This window comes from Quercus robur, chromosome 3, assembly GCF_932294415.1.
Source record: "Quercus robur chromosome 3, dhQueRobu3.1, whole genome shotgun sequence".
In the NCBI taxonomy this organism is placed as follows: domain Eukaryota; kingdom Viridiplantae; phylum Streptophyta; class Magnoliopsida; order Fagales; family Fagaceae; genus Quercus; species Quercus robur.
The window spans coordinates 6,972,976-6,991,558 of record NC_065536.1 but is presented as its reverse complement, the minus strand read 5'-3'; the positions used below and the strand labels follow the sequence as shown (position 1 = coordinate 6,991,558).

Sequence of the window (18,583 nt, the reverse complement as noted above, 5' to 3'; positions counted from 1 at the left end):
AAAGAGATAGCAGAGATAAGAGAGAGAGAGAGAGAGAGAGAGAGAGAGAGAGAGAGAAACAGAGATTTCATTCACATGGGCATGCAAACTTCTTCTTGTAAAAAAACGGAGAGCAAGTAGACATGCAAGATGTTCTTACAAGTAGTGCCTTCTTGTTTCCATTTACGATAGTGATACAGCTGAGCTCGTTCTTGTCCTGACAACATTCTCCATTGCTGCTGCAAATTCCGCCTGAGGCCTTGAACAGTGCTGTCGCTGGAAAGTTAGGGAAAAGGTGAGTTTATTTGTTGGCTGATGATTTTGTCATTTAGCACATGCTTAAGGGTGTTTTAGATATTCAAACCTTAAAAAGTATTACGAATCTGCGTTTTAAGTGGTGTTTTTCAAAAAGTTGGTTGATACTTCAGTTTCAAAACGTGATATATGGGCATTTGAAAGAACGCAGTTTCTAGTAAAATTACAATACTATTAAACATACATATTTGCGTTTTTGATAAAAATGCGCGTTAAGAGTTTTTGAGTAGCCTATCCAAACGGGCTCTAATAATTAATTTTAAAAATGTTAATTATATTTAATTGAGAAAGTAACAAATTAGAGGTATTTGCTTATTTTTCAAACATATAAAAAAAAATTAGTTGATTTCAAAGAGAAGTAGGGAAATGTGAACTTCCATGGTGGCAAATGTTTTTTCCCTCTTCTTATTATTATATATTATCTATAAAATTATTCCCTTTTTTTATTGAATTTTTATATAATTCAAAAATATACCTAAATTTTAGATTTAATATGGAAAAAAATTTAAGGACATATATAAAAATATCTCAAATTCAATTTAAAATATCTATAATAAGATATTCACCTGCTAATTCATGTTTTCGAAACAAATTTATTTAAAGGAAATCTTACTTGGATGATGCTAGCTATTATTATATAATCCCAGGACTGGACTCTTGTATATCTTCACTTAACTGCTCATTTATACCTGTTTTCCTTTGTTGTGTTTTCTCTAACCCTCGTCTTCTCCTTTCTAACTCCCAAGCCAGCCCTCTTCTCTGTGCTCCATGGCCGAGATTATCGCTCCTCCAAACTCGTTCATTCTCTTGCTTACTCGTCCCCGCCAGTCTTGTGAATTTAGATTTGTGAAAATGTACTGGAAATACATGAGAAGAAGACGTAAAAAACGACACCATTGCCAAAATGGTATTTTTCCATGACATTGATATTTATCTCTTCCTTCAAGTCTTTTATTTAAACCCATATTCTGTTTTTTTTCTCTCCTCTATTTGACTGTTCTAATCAGTGAGATTTTTGCAGGAATTTGGAATTGAAGGCTTAGGAAAGATTAACACAAGTAAGTTGGCATATTATTATTTAATAAAAAACAAAAACATATAATTGTTTATATCAGAAAAAAAAATTATTTAAATATAAATTTATTATCGTATTTGCCCTCTAATAATTAAATCAACGATTTTATTTAGTAATATATATGAAACATAATTTTTTTTTTTATTGATTAATGATTTTTATGCCAATATCACATGTACTATATAGCTTCGGTTTCTTAGAAGCATATTCCCTTGGCTTGTGCTCGTATTTAAGTAGTCAATTGTTCTTTAGTTTTTGAGGATTGGTTGTTTATAGGTAGCTTGTGATACTGTTAATTGTGTTTATGAGCTATATTGTGCTTTTGTTTGTGCTAATTAAGGATGTCATTTGTTGTTTTGAAAGACCATGTTAATCTTTGCATTATGAAGTTAAATTGCTTACTAATATGGAAAGTTTTTTGGTGGCCCAACTTCTGCAAAACCAGTTTAACAAGATAGAAATTGAAAATTTTTGAAAATGTTTGTGTTAAAAGATTAAAAAGTAACAAAGTAAACCAAAAGATATATATATATATATATATATATATATATATATCTAGAGGGGGAAAATTGGCACTTGACACCAATCCCCAGACTATATAGTTAGTTGGCAACGTTTTGAAACTATATACCAAACTATTTAGGAACTCGATTTACCCCCTCAAAACTCAAGCCTTAAAGGCTCAATTTCCGTGTTCTAAGTAGGCTTTTTTCCACGTGGCCTCCACCTAGAACTCGAGCCTGTAAGAGTTGAGTTTCATCTTGACCCTTAGAGCCTTGATTTTTGTATTCTAAAAATTATATGGATAAACCTTGTGGAATTGACCTATATATTGACTATTAGAGATTTGGGGCCTGTTTGGTCACCCAGTTTGAGCATCCTTTTTTTGTTTTTGTTTTTAAACACTCTTGTGGTGGGCCCCATGCTAAAATCTTTGTTTGGTGAAAGATTCTAAACTAGCGTTGTTTGAGTTGTGTTAAAGCGTTGTTTGAGTTAGTGTTTCACATGATTTGAGTTCTGTTCAAGCTTATTTGCGCGTGTGTTTTATTGTGCTCTGGGCCTACGCATATAATCTTACAGTCTCTTCTCTCCCACACGTCACTATGCTCTGGTCTCTCTAAAACGTCTCTCCCACGCATCGTCGCAACAAGGAACTTGGCTCTTTTCTCCTCTCCCTCTCGCACCTAAGTCGCATCTCCATTAATCCCTCACACACCCGCCATTAATTTTACACACCCACCCAATCCATCATAACTCGTCCCAACGGCCTTCTGATCTCCTTCATAAACACCGAGTAGAACCCCAAAATCAAAGCCCTAATTCACCACAAGCAATCACCCCAAATTGTACGGCCTACTCACCTCCCAAACAACCACATTTGCTCGCACAACCTTTATCTCAAATCACCTTTAATATTGTTTTACAAACCCAATCTCGCATTCCATATAGAGCTTGCACTCGCAGACCCTGTGTACTCCTCCTCAGTCATTCCACCATTTGAATCAACCTCCTCCAATGTAGTTCCTGCACCTAAAGTAAGTGTTTAATGTTTGTGTTAAATTCAAAAATGGTATGTTTGCCGTTACTGAAATTTGTTCTTGATTGCTGTTGATTGTTGCTTGTTGCCCTTGATGTTGGACACGTTTTTTTTCCATGCCATTCTAACTGTTCATATATGTATAATTTGTGAAATGAGCTTCTCGAAGCTAATAAAGGTCTAAACTTGTTAATTGCTTCCCTCCAATTAATTTTCAATAGTGAGTCTAGATTTGGTTTTTTTCCCATGCTATATGTAACTTGTCTACAAAAGAATTCTTTAAAATATACTTTTAATAACGACCATTTTATCATTGTGCAGTTACTGAGTTCAACCATAGGGTTAGGTTGCAAAATGAGATGGGATCCTCGTACCAACAGTGTTATAAGTAGTGATGCTGCGTGGTCACATGCAATTAATGTGAGTGTTATGTATTTAATTAATTTCCACATTTATTCTATAAATTCTTCATGTAAACAATCCCATATATACTAGTGTCTCTAATCTCATGTATACCATGTTGTCTCTTTCTAGTTGAACCCTAGGTACAAGGAATTTTGTAAAAAGAGGTTGGACCACTATGAGTTGCTAGGACAGCTCTTCCACACAGGCACGCAATTGGCTTTTTACAAATATTTTTTGTCTAACCAACTCTTAATAGTGACGAGTAGCGAGAATTGGATGTTGCTTTCCTTGCACAGGGAGCACACGTCAGTGTTGAACTTGATAGTCCAAATGATGTGGAGGAGTACCATACTATTTGCTGGTTTGTTATGTCTGTTACCTTCTCTTGTTACAAATAGTCTGTGTTGTTAATTTATTATTGTATAAAAAAACTTGTGACTTATCTTTTTATGCACAATTTCTGCTCAATTTTTGTTTTTGACACTATCTATTTTCTGCACAATTTCTGCACAATTTCCTTTTTTTGCACAAAGTTACAAACTTGCACTCTAATCCTTTTTGCATCATATCCCAATTTTTAATTGAAAGACCAATTGCAGATTGGTCTTCGCAGTTACCGTTTTTTGCACAATTTCCGTTTATGATGTTAATAATTTTATTTTAACTAAAAGGATAAGGCAAATGACCCCTATGACCTATGCCTCCCTACAATTCACCCAAGTATCAAGCTTTTTTTTAAAAAAAGAACTTTATTCTCTAATCAGTTGACATTATCTCATAAGAATTTAAGCATTCATAATATACTCTAAAAGGATTTTAAAAAAAAAAAATTTTGAGATGGTTTAAATAAATTAGTGATAGTATAATTGGTTTATTAACTATAATTGCATTAAAGGAAATGTAATTTCGAAGATAGTTTGCTAAATAAATTGGTTTATTAACTAATATGTATATTATATATAATAATTATTCCTACTATCTGCACTTTGAAAAGAATCCCTGGGCCAGTGCTTTACCCCTTCGTGGGTCGACCCGGCACGAACAGTGATTAGTCTCTGGTTGAAAGCTTTGAGGATACACTGTGGGAAACAAAAAAAAAAAAAAAAAAATTATTGAAAGCAATGCAATTTTAAGTAAAAAGGTAATAAGGCAAATAACCACTATGTCCTCTGCCCCTAAAGTTTTACTCTTTTATGTGAAAACAAGAATTTTACTTGATTCTCTAATAAGTTGACTGTATATCACAGCAAATGAAGCATATAAAATATACCCTAAACTCTAATTTATGATTAATACTTGCATGAGTTGCTAAGATTTGAAAAAGAGTAAATCATTCAAAGAAATGGGAAATTGGTGATCCAAATATATTTGTGCGTTAAGGGACTCGTAAATTTCTAAAAATAGTGGTGCGTAAGAGAAAAAGACCACCCTGCCGAGTTACCAGAAGCAGAATGATTTGTAACTACGGAGGTATTTGTTCTGCTCCGGAGGCAATGCTAGTGACCTTGTTTCAATATAGATTAAAAATATCACTCAATTAGTCCATTGTTTAATCACTGTTTTGCTTTCTAGGATAAAACTTATAAAGCAAAGCGAAAAGGAACATAGTGCAAGTTTGTGGAACATAGTGCAAGTTTGTAACTTTGTGTAGAAAATGGAAAGTGTGCAGAAAACAGATATTGTGCCAAAATCAGAAATTGGGCAGAAATTGTGCATTAAAAGATAAGTCACAAGTTATATATATACAATAATAAATCAGCAACACAGATTGTTTGTAACAAGAGAAGGTAATAAACATAACAAACCAGCCAATAGTAAGGTCATTAACATACATATTCAAATATAGTAACATAATTATTCCTTAACATACATATTCAAATATAATAACATAATTGTTCTTTAGCACAATAAAATGTGCCCTCACTAAACCATACAAGCAACTGAACAAACAGAAGGTGGCAGTGGTCATTAACTCAGTAAACATTAACTACTTTATCTGAAACTCCACAAATCTTTCCCTTCACTTCCACCCCTTCCTTTACCAAATCCCCTAGAGGAAACTAGTCACTTGCTCCAACCAGCCCTGTCGTTTTTCCGGATTCAAGGTGATGAAAGCCTGCTCGACTTCGGGCTCAAGTGATTTTTCAAGGACCTTGTACATGGCATAATTGATCCTTAGCACAATACAATGTGCCCCCACTAAACCATGCAAGCAACTCTACAAATCTTTCCCTTCACTTCCTCCCCTTCCTTAACCAACTCCCCTAGAGGAAACCAGTCACTTGCTCCAACTAGCCCTGTCATCTTTCCGGATTCAAGGTGATGAAAGCTTGCATTACTTCGGGCTCATGTAATTTTTCAAGGACCTTATACAGGGCGTAATCATTAAGAGAGTCGGACATAGAGTTCACAATTTCCACGGCCTTTGCCATTGAGAAGGGATCAAGAACTTGTGCAGATTCTACAGTTTTTTGACTTTCGCTTTCCTTATCACTACGCCTTTTCCTTGACATTTCCGTAAACAGTAGGATAGCATCGGTGGCTTTGTCAAAGGACCCTTCTTTCCTCTTCTTCTCTGTTGAGGTATCGGAGGGAGCTTATTTGATCTTTTGGGTTTCTACATTGCCCCATATTTGGGGAAGGGGGGGTGGGGGGGAGGTGGGAGAGCTCCTCCACACCATCTGGACTATCGGGTTGCTACATTATTTGATATCATTATTCTATATATAAATTGTAATTTACTCAATTAGACATAATATTCTAATTTTATAAAAAACTGACATTTTTTAGACCCCTTAAACAATTGATTAAACCTAGGTAATTAGCCAAGTTGTTACTTAGTCCAGTTAAACAAATCTAGGTTATCACAATAATAAAGATCAAATCATGCAAAGCAGTGGAAAATAAATAACACACGATATGATCACCCAAGAAACCAAACCGGTAAAAACCTAGGGAGGATTTAACCAAGCTATCCTCAAGGTAAACCTGAATCCACTATCTTGAAAGAATCGAAATTCATACAAAAGGACTTACAAGCACCCCCGCTTGACTTCCTAATGCTACCAACCAGTAGAACTTACTGACACGACCACGTGCAAGCTCCGAAGCCACGGACTCCTTCTTTCTTGGATTCCCACTAGCTACAAGCACCCCCGCTTGTGTATTCTTTAAACTTTAATGGCAGCAACTGTTTTGATCATCAAGGTGTAGAGAATATCTCCTCCTTGAAAACCCTAAGTTTGTGTAAAGGAAAACTCCTCTAAATCTCACAAGAGATTTACACAAACCGCAATATGAGCAATAACAAAACGTGGCTAGGGTTTGCCTTTTATACTTAGGACAAATAAGAAACCCTAAAAACGTTTTAAAACAACTAGGGCTGAGTTGGAAAATTCTGCAGAAAAGCGATCTGTCCGAGCTTCGATCGGTCGAGCCTAAGCTTCGATCGATCGAGCCAGGCCGAAAGCCACAGTGCTTTCTGCTTTACACTCGATTCCAACTTTACATTGACATATAACTTTGAGCTAGCTTTAAACACTTCTAAACACATTGTTTTGATCATGGTTTGCCAACAATACAAATTAGAGTTCTAAATACATAAAGTCCTAAACTTTAGAACCTAACAAAAACTAACTCTCAAATTACTTATTCTAAAAAAAAAAAAAAAAAATTTCAAACTAAAAAATAGATAAATTGTTAGAAATACTGAATGATTGTATTGTATTTCATAAAATGAAAGAATATACATGAGTGCCTTTATATAGGAGGCATATGAGTGCAATACAAGTAAAAGTGTAGTACAAGAATGTGTGTTATACAAATAATCTAGTTGGACCTAAAGCCCACAATACTATACACGTTAACAGCCCCCCTCAAACTCAAGGTGGATGTGAGACTAACTTGAGGTTGTCAACCAAAGTACGAAGGCGTCCCTTAGGATGTGACTTGGTGAAGATATCTGCAAGTTGATCTTTAGGGGAGACTGAGATCAACTTGAAAACACCATAGACAAGATAATAACAGATAAAATGACAATCGATTTCAATGTGTTTAGTCTGTTCATGGAAGACATCATTGTGAGCAATATGAATGTCATTCTGGTTGTCATAATAAAGAGGAGTAACAGAGGATATAGACACACCTAAGTCTTTGAGAAGCCATTGTAGCTAAAGGAGTTTAGATGTGGTACCAGCAAGGGTACGATATTCTACTTTAGTACTGGAGTGGGCCACATGAGTTTGTTTTTTACTTCGCCAAGAAATTAGAGAAGAACCAAGAAGAAAGCAATAACCAGTGGTGGACCTGCAATCAGTGGGATCTCCAGCCCAATCAGCATTAGAAAATGCACGGAGAATAAGAGGAGACTGAGTAGAGTAGAAAAGATTATGAAAGAGAGTGTCCTTTATGTATAAAAGAATGCGTAGAACAGTAGCATAGTGAGTCGATCGTGGAGTAGACAGATATTGGCTCACCTGGTGAACAGCATAAGAAATGTCTGGACGAGTGATAGTGAGATAAACTAGGCTGCCAATCAAGCGTCTGTAAAGAGAGAGATTAGACAATGGTTTCCCCCCGAGGGAGTTAGATGCGCATTAAATTCAACTGGAGTGTCAACAATCTTACTATTAGTGAGTTCAGTTCGAGATAAAAGTTCAGAGGCATACTTGGCTTGAGTAAAATATAAAGTTCATCTATAGAATAAGTGATTTCAAGACCCAAGAAGTAGCTGAGATGTCCAAGATCTTTCATCTCAAATTGTTGACTGAGAAATTTCTTAATTTCTTGAATACCACTGAGGTCATCACCAGTTATGATCATATCATCCACATACAAGAGAAGTGAAATAGTGTCTTTGTCAGTGCGACGAAGAAATAAGGCAGAATCATAATAACTGGCTATGTAACCCAAGCGAGAAATGGTAGAATTGAACTTGGAAAACCAAGCTCGTAGAGCTTGTTTAAGGCCATAAAGTGCATGTCAAAAGTGACAAACCTTATTAGAGTCAACAGAGTGACCCGAAAGAGGTTGCATATAAACTTCTTCACTTAAATCCCCATTAAGGAATGCATTTTTGACATCCATCTGAAAAAGGTCCCATTTACTTGCAGCAGCAACAGCTAAGAGGGCACGAATAGATGGGACACGAGCAACTGGAGTAAAAGTCTCTTCATAATCAATCTCATACACCTATGTAAAACCTTTTGCAATGAGACGAGCCTTGTGGTGCTTAATGGCCCCATTAGAGCGAATCTTAATCTTGTAGATCCACTTATAACCAACCATCGATTTCCTAGGAGGAAGTGTCACCAAATCCCAAGTATGGTTTTTAGATAATAAATCAAGTTCCTCTTTCATTACAATCTGCCATAAAGGGTTAGTGGAAGTTTCACGATAGGTGTGAGGCTCGTGTAGTGTAGCAAGGGCAGTGTAACAATAATAATCAAGTAAATGTGCAGGAATGGATCTTACCCGGATTGAGTGACGAGATGGAATGTCTTATGCAAGATCTTCAAGCAGAGCAGGAGCAGGGGACCCAAGCTCAGGGTTGGGGTTAGGTAGCTCGTCTTCGACCTGCTCATCTTCCACGTGTTCATTAAAGGGTAAACTAGGAAATGGATCAATGATATTTGGTGGTTTGCAGAGAAGTCTACAGGAGAATTAGAAGCAATTACAGGAAGATCAGGATCAGCTACAGAAGGAATGTGCCTCATCTAGAAAAAGATCTAAGATAGGGAGGCACGAAAGTGAGAGAGCTCGACAAAGAGGCGATGTTTCCAAAAGACAACATTACGAAAGACACGAAGACGATGAGAGATAGGATCATAACACCGATACCCCTTTTGAGTTTCGCCATAGCCAAGAAAACAATAAAGTCTTGACCAAGGTTTAAGTTTGTTATACTCATATGGCTGAAGAAGAACAAAACAAGCAGAACCAAAGAAGCGTAGGTGGTGATAGTTTGGAAGTGACCCAAAAAGACGCTCATATGGAGTTTGATATTCGATAACAGGACTTGGAATACGATTAGTAGTATGAACAACATGAAGAGTAGCTTCGCCCCAAAAAGGAGCAGGAACTTTAGCAGAGAGAAGGAGAGCACGAACAGTGTCAAGAATATGACGAAATTTTCGTTCGGCTCTACCATTTTGCTAAGAGGTACCTGGACAAGTTAGTTGATGAACAGTACCATGGAAATGCAAAACAGCTTGGAAAGCATATTGAGTGTACTCAAGAGTATTATCAGATCGAAAAATTTTGATGCGTTTGGAAAATTGAGTTTCAACAATTTTTGCAAAATTAGAATATACTTGCAATAATACAAAAAGATATTTCATATTAAAAATCCAGTTATAGCGAGAGTAATCATCAATAAAAACAACAAAATATCGAGACCCACCAATACTAGAGATAGAGAAAGGCCCCCAAACATCGGAATGAATAAGGTTAAAGATATCAGTGGATATTGATTTACTAGTATTGAAAGACAAAGCTGGTTATTTTCCTAACTAACATGAAACACAATTAAATTTTTTTGTAGAAACTGAACCTAACAAACCTTTGGAAGCCAATTGTTGTACTTGAGAGAAAGATGCGTGACCAAGTTGAGTATGCCAAAGTGCAATGGAAGGAACAGAAGAAACTACAGCAGTTGCAGCAACAGAAACAGGAGCAACAAGTGGAAGACGAAGGTTGTCCACGGGAAATATACGCCCAACTCTGGGACATGTCCCAAGCTCCTGTCCCGTCTTTGGATTCTGCACAATACACCCAGAATAATCAAAGATAATGCGATAACCCAACTCAGCTAATTGTCCCACAGAGAATAAATTGTAAGAAAGGTCAAGAACATTAAAGATCTCAGGAACTGAAAGGTTGGAAGTCGAAACGGAACCTATATTATGACTAGACATTGTGGAACCATTTGCTGTGTGAATATTAAGAGGATGTGATATAGGTTTAAGTTCAGAAAATAAAGACGAGTGAGGTGTCATGTGATTGCAACAAGTAGAATCCATAAGCCAAGAGGTAGGAGACATACTAGATAAAGCTGAGAGAGAGGAGTAAGATGCATTACCAACCACATGAATGACATTAGCAATGATGTTTACAAGGTCATCTCTGGAAATGGTGAAAGTGGATCCAGAAGACCGTGACTGTGCAGAGACGGGAGCTATTGGTTGGTCACTCTTAGTGTTAACAACAGTAGCAGCAGAAATTGAAACAGTTAATTTATTGTGATGATAGCAAGTCTCAATACTGTGACCAAAATGTTTACAAAAATTGCAAAAATGTTTGCTGTATTGTCAGCTAAGATTGTTCAAAAAGGAAGAAGACTTGTCCTTATTCTTCATTTAGAAGCAAAATATGCAAAAATGGATTGCAAAAATGAAATCTACGCGAAAAACTGGGTAGGGAGCACCTGGATTGCAAAAGTCAACTCTGGCAAAAAAGTCAACGGTCAAAGTCAACCCTAAGACAAAGTCAACGGCCTCTAAAACAAGCCTTATATAGGTCTAGGGTTGTGAGAAAAGAAACCCTACACAAATACAAAAGCCTAGCCCAAAAATCAGATCTGAAAATCTGAATCCCCGTAACCTCGATAGTTCGGGAGGTGTCGAGATTTAAACCTCGACAAATACAGCTATCGAGAAGCTATCGAGGAGTTGTCGAGGAGACATGAGCTTTCTCGATCTATCCACTAGCTATTGAGAGGTGTCGAGCTATCTGTCCGCAGGTGTCGAGCTATCTGTCCAGCTTTAATGAACAGTTTTTCTTCACTTGTTTCTTAGTCCAATCTTCATTGCTTTAATACCAGACTTGAACAACATGTTTCTTGAAGTATTAAACACATCTTAGATCTACCCAAAAACAAGTAAAGTGCATTTTGTCAAAGAATTTGCCAATTACATAAAATATGTCCTTAACAGAGTAAATGAAAGCAAACAAGGGTAGGGGTAAAAAAATCAAAAAAAATAAACATTGGTATTATGTAAATATATAACAATGGATTTAAATTAAAATCAATAACTACTTATTGTTTTAAATTTATTGTGAAAATGTTGTAAAAATATTATAAATGTTGCACTACTCTTAAAATATTACATGATTTTTTTTTTATCACCATTAAAATATTCATTTTTGAAACCCTCAATATATGTCTCATAATTTTTAAATCCGTAAATATTTAATTTTATTTTACATACTTAGTTAAAATTTGTTGTAAATGTGTTACGAAAATATTGTGAATATAATATTTTTATTACTTAAAATGTTGTCATTTAAATATAATAATATATCTTGCTTTAAATCTAAATTTCAATCTTTACAAGGATGGAAGCAAATTTGCAACTTTTTATTGGAGTAATCTCTAACGATCGTTACATAACATAACTACTATTAATGATAAGACAATATGAAAATCATATAATGCCAATCAGAATTTTACCACATTTACAAATTAAATTGTGAAAAATGTTGTGATTAATAGATGATTAAAAGTGAAAATTGAACAATGCACACACTATATCATAAATGTGGTTGACAAGGGGTTTGGATTGGGTACAATTGCTAAGGTATTGCACCTGCCTAATTACCCATCTTACTCACAAATATTTTTATTTACAAAACTTTTACTTTTTTGTACTTATTTTCATTTTATTTATTCATTGTTTTTGAAAAAAAAAATTTTCTAGTTTCATTTTCAACTATTCAAAGCTATTATATATAATTTAGGTTATAGTACCCTAAATATTGGACCAAATCTGAATCTCTTGACAAGCCAATTAAGGTGAAGAAACGAGAATAGCCAAGCCTATAGGTCTGTCACAATAGTCACTCTCACTCACCTATTTTGTTCATTAAAAAGAAAAAATAAATAAACAAGAGTAAAAGCCAAGGCTCCCACCATACCTCTATTGACACACACGCTCTACAACACTTCCAAGTAGGTACACAAATAAAAACAAAAAGGGTTTAATTTAATAAAGCAACCACAAGGAAAATCGCCTAAGAATCTTGCCATAACAGATTGATGAATTAGAAGCAGCTTTGTTGACAGAACCGAGTACTCACTGGATTCATATCCTGTGCAATACCTCAAATCCTAGTCTTCCATTCAATCTAACAGCTCTAAAACAACTCCACGTCGTCCACTCCTCTGTTCTCTACTTCTCTCTAAATTTCAATTTTTTTTAAAATTCCATTATTGTTGCTGCCGCTACCACTCTCGCACCAAACCACCATCATCGCATGGACCAAGTCTCAAACCAATCACCATTGCGCCACCCACCAGCCACTGTTGCGGTCTTTCTCTCCCCCAACGATCTATCAACTTCTGCTACGCCTTCGCCTGCTCCACTGCCTAGCATCTCCAAACTGCACCGTCGACACAATCACTTCCCAGTAAGTTCTTTCTCTCTGACTTTTCATAAATATTGGGAACACGAAAAAAAAAAAATTGATATTGCAATTTTTCTTTTATTTATTTTAGTTGGTTCTGAGTTTAGGGATTGAAATCAGATGGGGGGTCTTTTGGTTGTGAGATTTATGGGTTCTTTTAATCTGGGTCTTTTTTATTTATTTATTTTTATTTTTTATAAAGTTGTGATTTATTTATTTATTTTAATTTCTTCATTTTCGTGGTGTTGATTTGTACTAAGAGCCAAGAAATTGTTGATGGGTATATTGTTTTACCCTATTATGGGTTAGGTTTTTTATTTATTTATTTTTGTTTAAGTTTCACTTGTTGGTTTTTCTATTTGATGGTGTGCGTGAAGAATTTTAGTCCGTAGTTGATGTCACTGAGCCAAGTAACAACAGTTAGAATTTTTATTTTTTATTTTTTATTTTTTTTTCTACGTGTTGCTCTCATAGTTTCTTCAAGAGAAGATCGCTGTAATTTGAGTTTTTGGGTTCTTGGTTTTTCCTTTGAAAACTTGTCTTCTGAGTTTTTGTTATTAATTTCACCCATTAATTTTTTTTTGATAAGTCTATCATTTCTACTAACTCCTAAAAACACCCAAATTCAATGTGATGAGGAAGGCTTCATATATGTGCAAGTGTCATACCTGGTCTTGATTTTGCCAAGGATGTGCTCATAGACAAGGCTGTTTCTTCTATTATTCCTGTTCAACTACCTGATATTGTGGAGTTTGTGAAAATACCATTTGTTGGCAAATAGAATATTTTTCTATCTAATATTAGAATTTATCATGTTAATATTGCCTCCTTAGTTCTTCAGATGTTAATACTGCAGAGATATGCATTGTCTTAGTTGCTTCAGGTGCCACTACAAATTTGAGCATGAGTTGGCAGTATTCTTACATCACTTGGTTGGTTCAAGTTGCAACTACCTGATGGGGTGCATCTGTTCAAGTACACAGCAGCTAGGCTAACTTTTGCTCTAATTGCAGTAAATTATAGATAAATTATTGAATTATGATAGATATAGTTTTTATTCTATTGGGTTGCCTTTGTCATGATATTTGCAATATGTTTTTAGCCAAGCTTTAAATAAGGGCTGTTCTGATTTCAAAAGGTTTGGGTTGTCATTTGTGTGGGGCATTAGAACAGTGCTTATAAATAGCAATTATGTTTCAAGTTCCAGTCAAATTGTTGGTCTATTTCACTTGAAACTAATGAATCATATAAGATTTTTGCAAGTAAATTGAGGATTGGTCTGCTAAGATGTTACTGTATTGATTGAAATTTGTTTTTCAACGTTGTAGGATGATAGAGCATAGAGATCCAGCCAAGCTATATTGCTAGAAAAGATTTTGAAGCATTCATTATGGATTGATATCTTGACGTTAGCAAGACTAATTTTCAGTTTTATTAAAGTTTTAGACTTGATATGAGTGAATTTCTTTTTACTTTGAAACATGTATCGTGACAAAAAAGACTTGCTTGAGTATTATGTTGTCTTATACAATTTTGACACTTGAGTGTCCTTTATGTATACAAAAACCATTACAATAATGTAGTACAAACCAAAGAGAATGTAATAAAATGCAATTCTTCTTTTCTTGATATTTCAATATCTATAATGATTTTTATGAGCTGTCTTTTGAAATTTTACCAAGCCATTAGTCAATTATGGTAGTTTTGATTTCATAAAAAGGATGATAAGAGACTTTTCTTGAAACTTTTTTTTTCATCAAAATCAATAGATAGCAGATAATTGAGTAACCAATTTAGTGACAAATGCAATATTAAAATAAACACAAAAAAAAAATGTTCCAAAAGAGTACAAATTCCATTGAAATGTATACTTTGATTACAAGGACAAATAACAAGATAACAAGAGTTCTATTGAAACATATAACCAGATAACAAGAGTTCTATTGAAACATAGACTTTGATTACGAGACCAATTTTTCCCCTAGTAGAATATATAATTTCCACACTAAGAAAAGAGTAAAAAAATGTGTTTGCTTCAAAATCATATTCTTCATCGATCTCAAGTGGCTTGACCATTGGTAGCCCGTTAGTGCCAGCCTTTACTTAAACATGCTGAGATTATTGAGCCACCAATTCAGAAAAAATGGTGCTAAGAAATATTGAATAGTAGAAACAATGCTAAGAAAAACAAGAATATTACTATTAAGATGATGAACAAACTTGGAGGGGGGATTTATATCAAGAGCTAGCATAGCTAGCCAATGAATACACTGAACTTAGCAAAGAAACAACCAATTTTGCCTGTACATGAACTATCAAACCTACATTAAAAGGTTTAAGTGCAATCAATTTCAAGTATTACTACAAATTGAGAGCACATTACCACAAAAATGTTGTAAACCAAATCATATTATGAATATTTAATGATACACTGAAAGGCATCAGTCTTTAGTACCTTTTGTTTACTACCATTGTCAAATTGCCTAGTATCACTGCAACAAGAATCACACCCATGGTCTTTAGCTCTTGCTATAGCTTTCCAACAAGCTACATCAAAACCAACCCAGATTACTACTAGCAAGATCACAACCAACAAGTACAAAAGGTAAGCATTCCGCTAATGCTACAGTACCTGTGCACTGCAAAATCTACCTTTTCAACTTTGAGAGACCTCCAATGAAGACTCTCCATCATCAAATCTAATGCCATCTAACTGCAAATGAATACATTAAAGTACTGTATAAATTTAGAACTTCACATTGATGCAAGTTTTGTAATAATGAATTATTCTAATCACCAGCAGATTTTGATATGCCCAATCTTCTTTGCAATACCCTACTAAAAAAAATCAAGACTCTAAATTGTCCATATATATCACCTATATGTCCAACTTAAGTTAAATAAAGGTACTCATAGAGTCATAGTGCCTTTCAAGTTCAACAATGAAGAAGCATTAAAATTCTGTTCTAGTTCATAAATAAATAACCCAACCCATAATACTGAGCAAAACAATATACCCATCAAAAATTTCTTGGCTCTCAGTACAAATCACCACCATGGGAATGAAAAAAAAAAAAAATCACAACTTTACAAAAAAAAAAAAAAGACCCAGATTAAAAGAACCCACAAATCCCACAGCCAAAAAACCCACCATCTGATTTCAATCCCTAAGCTCATAACTAACCAAAAAAAAAAAAAAAATCGAAAAGATTGCAATGTCAAATTATAATTATTTTCTTTCGTGTTCCCAATATACATGAAAAATCAGAGAGAAAACTTATTGAGAAGTGACAGTGCCGGCGGTGCAGTTTGAAGATGCTAGGCAGTGGAGCAAGTGAAGGCGTAGCAGGGGTTGATAGATCGTTGGGGGAGAGAGAGGCCGCAACGGTGGCTTGTGGGTGGCGTAATGGTGATTGGTTCGAGACTTGGTCCATGTGATGATGGTGGTTTGGCGAGATAGTGGTAGCAGCAACAGTGACTAAGGGATTTTTTGAAAATTCTGAAATTTAGAGTGAAGTAGAGAACGGAGGAGTGAAGAGTTGCAGAGAGAGATATGAATAGGAAAAAAGAAGAAGAGAAGAAGAATGAATGAGGGTGAATTTTTAAATTTTGTTTTCTAAGTCACGCGGATTGATGACGTGGAGTTGTTTTAGAGCCGTTAGATTGAATGGAAGGCTAGGATTTGAGGTATTGCACGGGATATGAATTTCCATATCTGTATTAAAGTGACTGACAAGAATTCTGCAAGATAGAAATTTTTTTTTAAAGGTTTAGTTAATGGGTCCTTATCAGTATAAGTGTTTAAAAATTAAAAATTGTTATTTGAAAATATATGTGAATAAAAAAGTGTGTAAAAATATATGTAATGTTATTTAAAAATTGAAAATTGTTATTTGAAAATATAAACCAAATACCCTATTTACAGGGGCGGAGGCAGGGGGGTCGAGAGGGGCAGTTCCCCCCCCCCCCAGGGGTCGGCGGAAGACCTCCCAATAAAAATCCTATATAGGGTCCGTTTGGATTGAGCTTATTTTTGTTGAAACTGAAAACTGAAACTGAAAACACTGTAGCAAAATAATTTTTAAATATGTGAATAGTGCTGTGGGACCCATTTTTAATGAAAAAGTTGATAAAAAGTGGAGTTTGTGGGACCTGTGAACAGTGCACAAGTGCACTGTTCATAACTGACCGGGTCAACAGTTGCGGCTGGGGAGAAAAAAAAAAAAAAAAAAAAAAGAAGGAGACGCAGGAAGAAAACGCAAACGGGCTATCCAAACTGCACCATAGTATTGCAATTTACAATACCTGCCATTTTGACCTCAAATGTTCCATACTAAGAGGACAAATAACACTATTTTGTCTTTTTCCATGTATAGGTTCCATAAGAAATAACACAAACGTGCCATAGGTTTATTTGTCTTTTTAAACAAAACTACGTTTTTTGGGTCCCACTTAAAAACCATATTCCTTTTTTTTTTTTTTTTTTCCTGCCGCATGTTCTTGAGTAACTGCAATTTTTTTTACCCCCTGGTGCCTTTGTCACACAATTATTTCCTTTGAATTAGGGTATCCACATCATCATAATAATAAAAAATAATATTTAAGACCTTTTATATCAAACTAAAACCCTAGCCTCCTAATTGTTTTCTCTTCTATCTTAACTTTTTCACAGTTTCAAACACTTCATTTTTGCCATAGACCAAAATTTTAACTTCTTAGTTCTTACCACTTAAAAGAATAGAGAAAGAAATATTGAATTTTACATAACTTTTTAAGAGTATTCAAGGCCAAGAAAGTACAACTTTGCAGGTATATTTTTATATCCTTAACACTTTTACATTGATTTATTTTGAGGAATCAAATCACATGTTTAACTTCTATGTCTTTAAATTAATCTCTTAATTTGATTGTTATTAACTATGAAGTGATTTTATTTATTTTAATTATATAAAATGTGTACTTGTAAGCAATTGAGATTATGATGAAGCCTAATCAAAATAATGATTTTCAAATCAAATTTTAAACAAACTTGTATCAAGGTATATTTTGCAAATCTTCCAATTGAGTAAATTAAACTAGGTATGCAAATATAAATTAAAGTTTATATTATATTTGATCTTGTATGACAATTACATTAGTATATAATTGTTTATCTATTTTGTTATTTATATTGATTAGTAATATTTAGATTAATTTTACTTTCAATCTAGTCTTTCAATTTTGCCCCCCCCCCCCCCCCCAAAACTAAAACCTTGGCTTTGCCACTACCTATATATCTTTAAACTACACATTAATTGTCTATTTTTTAAAAATATTTTATAAAATATTAAAATTTTTTTAAAAAAAGTTAGTAATTTTTTTATTTACTTTTTTAAAAATAATTTATTAATGCTCGCTTTAAAGACACATTAATAAAATATTTTCTTTAATGATTTTATTGTGTAATGTGTATCACTACTGTCTTCCAAATTAAATAATGATAAAAAAAAAAAAAAAAAGCAACTATTACTAAGCGGCTTTCGATTTTTCAAAACTTTAAACATTATGCTTTAACTATTCCGCATTGTGATGAGTTAAATTTACCTAGTCGTCCCTTCTTTTCCTTATGTTTTGTTGAAGGAGGCTTTGACGATAAACGTACTTTGCAGTTAATTTGTATCAACTAGCTTCGTGGTCGTTCTAATGAGTTCTCATTTTGGCCAAAATAAAATAATAATAAAAATTTAAAGGATAAATAATTTTGGCTCCTTGCCCCTTACTCTGTAATCCGGCCATATTATTCTGGCATGGGTACAACTTCATAGGGTTTCGAAATAAAGACAATTGACGGCCAAAATGGCCAAATACCACAAATTTTTGAAATATTTTGT

General features: G+C 34.4%; 1 long non-coding RNA gene across 2 annotated transcripts; it reads right to left on the bottom strand.

Annotated features, from left to right (window-relative positions):
• Window positions 1-14,949: 14,949 nt before the first annotated feature.
• Window positions 14,950-16,321, bottom strand: LOC126716875 (uncharacterized). 2 transcript variants are annotated; one of them, XR_007652311.1, is made up of 3 exons: window positions 15,346-16,308; window positions 15,169-15,260; window positions 14,950-15,034 (listed from the first exon to the last, which is right to left on the bottom strand). It is a non-coding gene; the product is annotated as an uncharacterized LOC126716875 (long non-coding RNA). The 2 variants fall into 2 exon arrangements; XR_007652310.1 differs by having other exon boundaries at window positions 15,169-16,321.
• Between the last annotated feature and the right edge of the window lie 2,262 nt (window positions 16,322-18,583).